The 12,109-nt window shown below is 40.3% G+C and overlaps 1 pseudogene; it reads left to right on the top strand.

The window, feature by feature from the left end:
• The first annotated feature begins 4,801 nt into the window (after positions 1-4,801).
• LOC133102187 (large ribosomal subunit protein eL43-like) lies at positions 4,802-5,068 on the top strand (annotated as a pseudogene).
• Positions 5,069-12,109: the final 7,041 nt, after the last annotated feature.

Here is a 12,109-nt window from a genome sequence, read left to right as displayed (position 1 = left end):
GCACCACGGTGGAGGCAGGCAGAAGTGCACTCTCCCCTCATCTGAAGAAGTGCAGGTGCTTGAAGAAGAGTATGAAATTGTTCCCAGCATGCCTTTCTCCCTCAGACCCCAGCCCAGGTGAGGGCTGCGTGATGACAGCAGTGCTTCACCTGCCAGGCAGAGCCAACTCTGGATTGCCCACACCTTGCCCCGCAGTGCAATTTCTCACATCCGACATTCTGACAGGCTATGTTCCATCCTCTGCACTAGAGCAATGGAGACGAGGACACCGTACAGTTCTGGTAATTTCCCTGTAAGTGTTGGGAAGCCAACTGCTTAGTGTTCTTCCAAACAATGAAATTTAAAGTTCTGTATTATTCTAATACCACTTATATGTATTGACTTTATTAAGCCATTTCTCGTTACCGTTAAAACTTATTGAAAATTCTTGTTACATTAAAGGAGAGAATACTTGTTAAAAAGCAAATTTCTATGGATATTTGCATATTCTTAAATACATTCTTATGTGAGTAATAGTGACGTTTACTTAGCATTTACTCTGTTCCTTGGCCCAGTATTTCATATGACTCTGTGAGCCACATGGTATTCATAGCCCCATTTTATAGATGAGAAAACTGAGGCTCAGGGGGCTTGAATTATTGACCCAAGGATGATTAGCTTAGAATACTGCTCTGTCGGAAATATCCTGGCAGTCCAGATGTTGGGACTCCACGCTCTCACTGCTGAGGGCCCGGGTTCGATCCCTGGTCAGGGAACTAAGATCCCACAAGCCGCGTGCCTCAGCCAAAAAAAAAAAAAAAAAGAAAAGCATGCTGCTCTGTCAAGCTGTAAAGGTAGCACACTGGGACCTACAGAGCCCAGGTATCCAGAGTTCTGTACATACAGTGTTCAATGCTCGTTTGGAGGAAGGAGGCCAGGGCAAGAGAAAGAAGTGTGCTGAGGACAGGAGTCGCCGCGTGGAGGCTCTGACTGCCTCTTGTTTAAAGGATTTGGAAAATTTAGCAAAATATTGAAGGCACATTTTTATACTTGTGAAGGCACAGGTCAAGTGTCAAAGGTGTGCAGCTGTGGAGGGTTAACCTCTGTGTGAGGTTAAGCTAAGGGAAGAAAGGTCTTTAGAGAAGAGAATTTCTTTGTTGCTGAATTCTAGCATTTCCATGTGGCCAGGGCTGCTCCTCCAAAAGCAGGAAGAAACTTCTGTTGGTTTTTTGTCTTTTTTTTTTTTTTGAATTTTATTTGATTTATTTATTTTTACACAGCAGGTTCTTATTAGTTATCTATGTTATACGTATTAGTGTATATATGTCAATCTCAGTCTCCCAATTCATCCCACTACCGCCCACCACTGTCCCCCCTTGGTGTCCATACGTTTGTTCTCTACATCTGTGTCTATTTCCACCTTGCAAACCGGTTCATCTGTACCATTTTTCTAGATTCCACATATATGCGTTAATATATGATATTTGTTTTTCTCTTTCTGACTCACTTCACTCTGTATGACAGTCTCTAGGTCCAACCGGAAAAGCACACCGATAAGGGCCTGTAACGTGAAATAGGATTCATTCATCACAGAGGGTAGGACTCTGGGCCCTGGTGTAACACTGCCCCACGGAGCTGCTGCTGACCTCAGGGAACTACAAAGGAGAGGCCCCGTGGAGAGTCACACCACTGCCGTCACTCGGGCAGCCGTTTTCTTCCTTAGTTTGTTTATTTTCCTGAGAAAAGATAATGATAAGACAGTCAGTTATGGATTTATTTATTAAGCAACTTGTATTTGATTGTGACAACAGTTTAAGATGAGAGCCCTGATATTTACTTTGAGCTAGGGTTGTAAAATTTAGCAGAAAAAAAATACGGGATGTTCAGTTAAATTTGAACTTCAGATAGACAATAATTTTTTCGTACACATATGCCCCATGCGATATTTATATTTTTGTACCAATTATTGTGCAATTATTTGTATGTTATCTGGTAACCCTATTGAAACATCAATGTAACACAGCACCACTACCTTCAGTAGAAATGAGTGCATGGCTATAACTTACAAGTTTTAAGGGAAATAGCATTCATTAAAAGAAAATACAATGAATTGCTGACTTGAAAAAAGTTTTATCACAATTTCTTATTTGGCAATTTCCCACTTTAAGTAAGTCTGTAAATTTGCTATCAGAGAACCAACAGATAATCATATTTTCTCTCGAGTCAAGATATCATTAGGTAATTCGTAAGTAAAGCATACAGGACATTTTGCAAGCATTTAAAATACTTTGTAACTGTAGATAAATGTTTGTGTGTTAAAGGAGGGAATTCATTCAATGAATACAAAAAATACCCATTGAGCACTCACTCTATCCTAGACATCGTTGAAGGTTTGGGGAGAAATAAGGAGAGAAAAAAAAAAAAAAAACAACTTCCCTGTCCTCTTGGGTCTTGATTTTAGAGAATGGTTTTATGAGGCTGTGTGAATTTTAGACACTAACCAATCCCAGGGAGCTTAATGATATTTTGTGGGGCAATATGATGTTATAAAGATTTCTTTTTCATAATTTAGACTTTAGATATTTATTTTTCAGCATTTATTGGTGCTACAAGAATTATACATCCTGATATCATTTAAATCCTTTAAGAAGTTCTCAGGATTTTATGCCTGAGAATTATATAAATTTAAGAAGCCTTTGGGGTGAGAGGTCAAACTGAATTGGGGGGGCACAAGAAGCAAGACATTAATTCAGGACGTTATCTTTAGTTACAAATTCTCAACTCTTAAATCAGAGTAAATTTACAGGGTGCCTGTCCCATCCTCCCCCCATATTTGAATGAAGGTTCTAGGAGCAGGGAATGTTGTCAAGATGTTGGGGAGGAAATGAAACTTTAAGTTCCTAGGGCCTGTTTCCATTGATGCATGGATATCAGTTTAACAACATATTGTAGTTCTTATTCTACACTTGAGAGGTAGTAAATTGCTTTTGGGTAGAAATGAATTAACTCTTTCCTATGACTACATTACCATAACACACTGTCAGAAATGATTTAGTAAACTGAATATGGAAGGCTAAAAACCTTAATATATTGCCAAGAAATAAATTGATTAATGTGTCCTTTTTTCATTAGTATAATCAGATTCACAAGATGACTTCATGCTAATACTCATTTTCATAACCTCTATTGTCTGTCTCAGCAGACTCAAGGTTGGAAGGATGTAAAATGTTATCTAGTCCGACATGCCCGTGTCCATCAGATGCTTATTTTCTCTATAACATCCTCACAATGTGGTCCAACGTTTTTAGGTACTCTAGAATAAATTTCATAGAATTGGTTAAAAAAAAACTCTGCCGCCCAGAAATAAGATATTCTGTTCCCTTCATTTAGAGCAAGGAAACAAGATCAGGCCAGAGTTTCAAAAACCTTAAAGCACTACAAAGTATTCCCTGTATGTTTTACTTGAGGGAAGAAAAATAGCTGATAAACCATTCTTTATTGGTGGCAATAGCAATTCTATATCTCAAACCTAACTAACATTCTGTATCTAAATAGCATCTGTACCTAAAAACAACTAACATAATGATTATTATGTACCAAACACTCTACTAAGTCATTTTCATGTCATTTCTTGTTTAATGAAAAAAGTCATCATTTAATTTTCACAAGAACCTTAAGATAGCGTCTTATGTTCTTGGTTAATAATGATGATCAGAGTGAGAGTTGGAGAAGTTAAGTATTTGCCTACCATTTTAACATCAGAGGAGACCTTTGGAATCATAGAATCCAGTCTTCTAATTTTCTAGGATTTACCACGATATTTGTATCATAAAGTGAGAGTGGGAAACCTTAGATCCATGGTGCTATGATTTCATACAGCCTTATTCTCAAAGTCACATGATATGTCCCCATGCTTCAAAAACAGTCTATACCTATGTATATCTATATATCTATATCCTTCTATATATCTAGTAACAAATGATTGAAATTATTCTTCTCCCAATTTGACCATGGATAAGGTAAAGGAGATGAAAATGTGTTTGATTCCAGGCACCTCTGTACTTTAAACTTGATTAAAAAATAAAAACATGACTCATCCAACAGCAGCAGAGTACACATTTATCTCAGCACAAGTGGAACATTCTCTAGGATGGGCCATATGCTAATCCATAAAACAAGACTCAATATAAAAGGATTGAAATCATACAAAGTATGTTTTCTGACCATTATGGAAATATATTAACAGAAGGAAATTTGGTAAATTCACAATTATAGGAAAATTAAACAATACACTCCTAAATAATGAATGGATCAAAGAAGAAATTGCAAGGAAAATTAGAAGATGTTTTGAGATGAAATCAAAGAAGAATACAGCATATCAAAATTTATGGGATGAAACTAAAGCAGTGCTTAGAGGGCAGTGTATAGCTGTAAAATGCCTATATTAAAAAAGAAGAAAAGCTCTCTGGGCTCAGTTTGCAGCAACATGGCTAAATCCACCAAGAAGGACAGAATCGGGCTTCCCTGGTGGCACAGTGGTTGAGAATCTGCCTGCCAATGCAGGGGACACGGGTTCGAGCCCTGGTCTGGGAAGATCCCACATGCCGCGGAGCAACTGGGCCCGTGAGCCACAATTACTGAGCCTGCGCGTCTGGAGCCTGTGCTCCGCAGCAAGAGAGGCCGCGATAGTGAGAGGCCCGCGCACCGCGATGAAGAGTGGCCCCTGCTTGCCGCAACTGGAGAAAGCCCTGGCGCAGAGACGAAGACCCAACACAGCCATAAGTAAATAAGTAAATAAATAAATAAATAAAAATTAAAAAAAAAAAAGAAGGACAGAATCATCAGTAAACACAAGACCCGTTATGGTTCCTACCTTGGGAAATTGGTGAAAAAAAATGGAAATCAGCCTGCATTCTAAGTTCACTTGCTTTTCTATGGCAAAAGCAAGATAAAGAGATGAACTGTGAGGATCTGGCACTCTAATTCCTGCGTGAAAATAGTAGCTGGTGGTGCCTGGACCTACAACACCACTTCTACCATCACAGTAAAGTTCATCATCAGAAGACTGAAGGAATTAAAAAAACACTAGAAGCTCTACCGTTTGAAACATTGCTAACCCATAATAAATGGGTTAATTTATGTAACAAAAAGAAGAGGAAGAAACAGAAGGGGGAGGGGGAGAAGGAGAAGGAGGAGGAGGAGGAGAAGGAGAAAAAGGAGAAGAAGAAGGAAAAGACAAAGATGGAGAAGAAGGAGAAGAAGTGGCAGAGGAGGAGGAGGAAGAAGAGGAGGGAGAGGAGAAGGAGGAGGTGAGGAGGAAGAGGAGCAGCAAGAGGAGGGATCGCAAATCAATAACCAAATCTTCCATCTTAAGAAAGTAGAAAAAGAAGAGCGAACTAAACTCCAAGCAATCAGAGAGATGAAATTTAAAGACTAGAGCAGAAATCAGTGAAACACACTCTGAAAAACAATAGAGAAAATCAATGAAACTAAAAGTTGGTTCTTTGATAAGATCAACAAAACTGACAAACTTTTAGCTAGCCTGACCAAGGGAAAAAGAAAGACTCAATTTTTTTTTTCACATCTTTATTGGAGTATAATTGCTTCACAATGGTGTGTTAGTTTCTGCTGTACAACAAAGTGAATCAGCTATATGTATACATATATCCCCACATCCCTTCCCTCTTGAGTCTCCCTCCCTCCCACCCTCCCTATCCCACCCCTCTAGGTGGACACAAAGCACTGAGCTGATCTCCCTGTGCTATGCGGCTGCGTCCCACTAGCTATCGGTTTTACATTTGGTAGTATATATATGTACATGCCACTCTCTCACTTTGTCCCAGCTTACCCTTCCCCCCTCCCCGTGTCCTCAAGTCCATTCTCTACTAAGTCTGCGTCTTTATTCCCGTCCTGCCCCTAGCTTCTTCATGACCTTTTTTTTTCTTAGATTCCATATATCTGTGTTAGCATATGGTATTTGTTTTTCTCTTTCTGACTTACTTCACTCTGTATGACAGACTCTAGGTCCATCCACCACACTACGAATAACTCAATTTCGTTACTTTTTATGGCTGAGTAATATTCCATTGTATATATGTGCTACATCTTCTTTATCCATTCATCTGTCGATGGACACTTAGGTTGCTTCCATGTCCTGGCTATTGTAAATAGAGCTGCAATGAACATTGTGGTATATGACTCTTTTAGAATTATGGTTGAGAAGACTCAATTTTATTTTTTTTGACCATTTTTTTTCTTTTCTTTTTTTAAATTTATTTAAAAAAAGTAGTTGTGGCACAGTAGTTGTGGCTCACGTGCTCTAGAGTGCAGGCTCAGTAGCTGTGGCGCACGGGCTTAGTTGCTCCGTGGCATGTGGGATCTTCCTGGACCAGGGTTGGAACCCGTGTCCCCTGCATTGGCAGGCGGATTCTTAACCACTGTGCCACCAGGGAAATCCCACTTAGGTATAGATTTAACAAAAGGAGTGAAAGATTTATACACTGAACACCACAGAACATTGTTGAAAGAAATTCAAGATCTAATTAAAAGGAAAAACACCCCATGTTCATGAATCAGAACACTTAATATTTATAAGATGGCAGTACTCCCCAAATTGATCTACAGTTTCAACACAGCCCCTATAATGGGACCCAGAATAGCCCAAACAATTCTGAGAAAAGAAGAACAAAGTGGAAAGACTCACAATACCCAATTTCAAAAGTTACTACAAATCAAGCCAGTGTGGTACTGGTGTGAAGAAAGACATATAGATCAATGGAATATAATTGAAAGTCCAGAAATAAACCCTAACGTATATGATCACTTGATTTTCGATGAGGATGCCAAGACAATTCAATGGGATAAAGAATAGTCATTTCAACAAATGGTGCTGGGACAACTGGATATCCACATGCAAAAGAATAAAGTTGGACTCCTTCCTCACATCATGCACAAAAATTAACTCAAACGGCTAATAGTCCTAAATGTAAGAGCTAACTATAAAACTCTGAGGAGAAAACATAGACATAAATCTTTGTGACCTTAGGTTAGGTAATAGTTTCTTAGATATGATGCCAAAGTACAAGTGACAAAAGAAAACGTTGGGTTGGCCAAAAAGTTCGTTCAGGATTTTCCGTACAGCTTAACAACCCAAACGAACTTTTTGGCCAACCCATATAAATTGGATTACATCAAAAATAAAAACTTTTGTGGTGCAAGAAATAACATCAGGAAAGTGAAAAGACAACCTCAGAATAGGAGAAACTATTTGCAAACTATATATCTGACAAGGGACTTGTATCCCGAATATGAACTAATGCAATTCAGTAATAAGGAGACAACTCAATTTTAAAATGGCAAAGGATTTGAATAAATAATTCTCCAAAGAAGATATTTAAATGACCAATAAGCACACAAAAAGATGCTCAACATCTTTTGTCATTAAGGAAATAGAAATCAAAACCACATTGAGATACCATGTCACACCCACTAGGATGTTTATAAACAAAAAGAGACACTATAACAAGAGTTGATGAAAACGTAGAAAAATTGGAACCCTTGTTCATTACTGGTAAGAATTTAAGATGGTATAGCTGCTTTAGAAAAACAGTTTGGCAGTTCCTCAAAGTTAAACAGAATTATCATATGACTCAACAATATCACTCTTAGGGATATACCCAGGAGAAATGAAAACACATGTACACACAAAAACTTGTATACGAATGTTCCGAGCAACATTATTTATTTTAAGAAAATGGAAACAGCACAAGTGTACATCAACTGATGAATGAATAAATAATATGACTCTTGAAAACATTTTGCTAAGTGAAAGAAGTCAGTCACAATACACCACATATTGTATGATTCCATTTATATAAAATATTCTCAATTGGCATATTTATAGAGACCTAAAATAGATCAGTGGTGCTTCGAGCTTGAGGTGAGGCTTGGAGGGAGGGAATGAGAATTGCCTACTAATGGGTACAAAGTTTCTTTTCAAGGGCATGAAAATGTTCTAAAATCAGGCTGTGGTGATGGTTTTACAACCCTGGGAATGTGCTCAAATGCAATAAATTGTACACTTTAAATGGGCGAATTGTATTTTAATGTGAATTAACTCTCAAAAAAGCTGTTTTAAAAAATAGGACATAGCATCCTTCTTTATTCCCTCCTAAATCTACCAGTACTCATACTATCCCTCAAATCTTTTCAATAATTTTATTATTGGGAATTCCCCGGCGGTCCGGTGGTGAGGACTTTGCGCTTTCACTGCCTTGGGCCCGGGTTCAATCCCTGGTCGGGGAACTAAGATCCCACGAGCTGCACAGCGTGGCCAAAAACAGCAAAAACAACAACAAAATTATTATTGCTCTTTTAAGACCTAGCTTTAAAAATTCACAACTTCTAGAAAACTTTCTTAAAATAACTGCTATGTTCTATACTAATCAGTTTCTTCAGAATATATTCAGCTGTTTAACCCCTGCTCATATGCTTTTGGTAATTGTTTTAGAGTCATATTCTCATTGACATTCCTGAGCTGAGACTAATTTCCTCAAGTCCTCTACCTTCATTACCTTCTGCTGCAGGGTTACCTGGGAAAGCTGATGATTCTATTTGTTCCCGAGTTTACAGTCGGGAGCTCACCAAAGCTCACTCTCAATCCGAGGAAGCTTTGACCTTGATCTCTATTTCAGAGGGCCCAGGCAGTAGACAGCAGGCTGACTCAAAGGATTTGACGAGAGTTGAATGAAGTGCTATTTCACAGAAGTGTGGCCAGGATTAAAGAACAAGGGATAGTATGGGACTTCCCTGGTGATCCAGTGGGTAAGACTCTGAGCTCCCAATGCAGGGGGCCCGGGTTCCATCCCTGGTCGGGGAACTAGATCCCACATGCCACAACTAAGAGTCTGCATGCCACAACTAAAGATCCCGCATGCCGCAGTGAAGATCCCACAAGCCGCAACTAAGACCTGGCGCAGCCAAAATAAATAATTAATAATAAATAAATTAAAAAAAAAAAGAACCAGGGATGGTGAAGCACCAGACACTAGCAACTGCAGGAAGCCTGTACCACCTCGAAGCCTGAAGGGAAAATTGGGGAAAACAGTTGTTAAGTCAAGAACCATAACCCTGGAAATGGGCTCACCTCTGCTGAGTTCCAAGCTTAGAGGAAGGTAGCAACTGTTAAAACCCTGGCAGGAGTCGGCACTGTTAGACATTGATAGACACCCTACCCTACCTCTCTCTCCTTATACTCTCCTATCCTCCACCATTGACCCAACCCAAAGGAAGCCAGAGGACCAGGACTCAGGCCACCATCAATAGACATCAGCCTCCCAGGAGAAAGATGGCAAAGAAGGCAGAGATGGATCTAGAGGAGCTGATGGTCACTAGCCTCTAAGCACCAAGGTTCCAGCCTCTAACTGGCTTCTAGGAAGCCTCTCCTTGATTGTCAAGGAACATCACTGCTGCCACTTCTCTGTCGCTTGTTTTGCGCTCTGCTTCGTACTTTGTGGCCCTTTCAAAATCAGCTGTTATTTCAGCCCCTAATAGGTCTCTCCAGGAGAGGGGGGTTCTTTGATCCTGTTGACATAGGAGGGCTGTCTCTCCGCACTGGTATTTACAGCCCTTCCTTGGGTTTACAGAGTAATCTTTTCCTTCAGTTTTCACAGCCTCTTTCCCATACCTGGGAACACAGACAGGTCCCCTCAGGGCTGAGCCAGGGGCAGATTTCCTTCCCCATCCCTCCATTCCCTCTGAGAGTGAGGCCATGGAACGCATCACCCAGCAGCCCCCTCAGAACCACTTCTTCCAGCTGACAATCATCCTGTGTCCCAAGCTGAGCTATAAGTCTTTTTGCACTCTCACATCCAGGGAGAATTCCTTATTGGCCGTTTTATATTTTCTTTAATTGACACTGGGGCAACAGTGGGAGGGAGTTGCTACAAGAGGAGCCTGAATATTTTAGGAAAATGGATTATTGTGTTTTACTTGTAATATAGTGATGACCACAGGGGCTAATACCAAGTCAAATAGGACATTTTGCCCCTACAGATAATATAGCCTGATGCTAGTGCCTTCATATTTCTTTTGTCATTATCTTGCAATATGTATTGGCTTAATTTACACTCAGACCTAAGGGGTTCTCTTGTATTGTCACCCCCTACAGAGTACCATAACTTTTTTACAGGCTTATTTTAACAATCTAAGGACTTATCTTACTTCGGAGTTTGCAACTATGTTCCAAATCCTTGAGGTTGCCAAAACTCTGACCTCTGTAAAAGTGAAACATTGTTGGCTTCACTGTTACTTTTTCTTTTTCTTTTACTATGGAATCATTCAGTAGTTACTGAATTCTGAAGCTTCTATCGTGTGTCAAGTTTAGAGGAACAGAGGTAGGAAATGTTATCCAAGCCAGTGTGGATGCCGTGGTTCCAAATTGTAGTTCCTGAACCTGAAGCAGCAGCACCAGCTGGGAACTTGTTAGAAATGCAAGTTCTCAGGCCCGGCCCAGACCTACTGAACCTGACCCTCTGGGAACCCTCCAGAAGGTTCTGATGCAGGTTAAAGTTTAAGAACCACTGGTCTAGTGTACCAAGGGACGACAAGGAGTATGTTTTAGTCTGGGTTCTCTTCAGTGCCTAAATAATGGACTTCACCATTGAAAGTAGCCTTTGAATGAGCATTACCATACCCCTGCCTTGTTGCCTTTGTTTTGCTGTCCAAACAGAAGGCCATGTGAGGCTGGTCTGAGTTCGTTCAACGGCATCACAAGCAGTTAGCCCACTGAGTCTCAGAAGCCAGCTGTGCCCAGGGATTGGGAGAACTTCATCCTGGCCACAGGACTTGGTCAGTACCTCTGGGAATCACTTTGTGCCATGCGCTCAGTAGATACGTGCACGATGACCCGACCTCGGTGTTTTTAAGCATATGTGGTGACAGTGCCTCTTAGTTATCCTTGGGTGCGCCAGAGAACTGGCCACTTGCCACTTTCTGAGCACAACCCTCAAAGGCAACTGGAGAGGAAGCTGAGAGCCCTGTCCTAAAAGATCTTACAGTATACCAAGCTGTCAGACCCATTAAAAAATGACATCCTCCTGGAAGAGGATATGTATAAACCAGGTTCCATGGCTGCCCCAGTATTTTCATGCATCCTATTGTATTTACTGCTCTACCACCCCCTGCTGATTCTCAGGGTCCAGAGGAGGGTGTATGATTCGTCCTGAGAATCCAGCCCTACCAGAATGGCCTGTCATCTTCCTCATGTTGCTAATGGGCAGCTACTTTTTTAATTAGGTTATTAATTTTTTTGCTCAGCCTCTTAGTCAGCTTAACTTGGCTTTATCTTGTTTTGGTGGAAAGCAAATCACTTGGCTGGTAGAATTTGATTTAACTGGCCACTTCACGCAGGGTTTGATGACTTTTCCGTTAATGTTTATTCAGCAAATACATTTTATTTAATTTTCCCTGAAATAACCCAGCTGACTCTGAATGTTCAAGATGTGCAGAGCGCTGAAGAGGAGCTGTGATCCCAGAATCTCTATGATAAGACGAGGATAGAGATCATGGAAGAGACACAGCCTGAAGGCTTGGAGATTTAGCCTGGGGAAGCAAGATGTGCAGCCAACCACAATGCCCTATCTTTTTCTCTCGGTGCCTAATCTCTAAGTCTCTCTATATTTCTCTCTCTCTCTCTAGTGTCTCATGTGTGTTTGTGTGGGTGCACATATGCACATACGCATGTGTATGTGCATTGCACCTCGTACAAGGTATAATAATGGCATCTTACCAGTTTTTTAAAAAATGGTAAAAAAAAAAAAAAAGCAAAAATACATAATAATGGCTAACAATATTGCATGTCTGAAAACATACTCTGTAATGGGCCCTAGGCAAAAAACCTTCCTTGTGTTATATCAGTGTTTACCAAAAACTTGAGAGCATTTTTTTTTTTAGATAGTTTCTGCTTTTCTTTCTTGTTCTCCAGTTTTTCATATCAGAAAATGGGGACTTCCCTGGTGGTCCGGTGGTTAAGACTCTGCTCTTCCACTGCAGGGGGCATGGGTTCAATCCCTGGTCGGGGAACTAATTTCCCGCATGACATGTGGCACAGCCTAAAACAATTTAAAAAAAA

Source organism: Eubalaena glacialis, chromosome 12 (genome assembly GCF_028564815.1).
Source record: "Eubalaena glacialis isolate mEubGla1 chromosome 12, mEubGla1.1.hap2.+ XY, whole genome shotgun sequence".
NCBI classification, from domain to species: domain Eukaryota; kingdom Metazoa; phylum Chordata; class Mammalia; order Artiodactyla; family Balaenidae; genus Eubalaena; species Eubalaena glacialis.
Note: the sequence above shows the minus strand (reverse complement) of the source record. Positions and strands in the feature narration are given on the sequence as shown.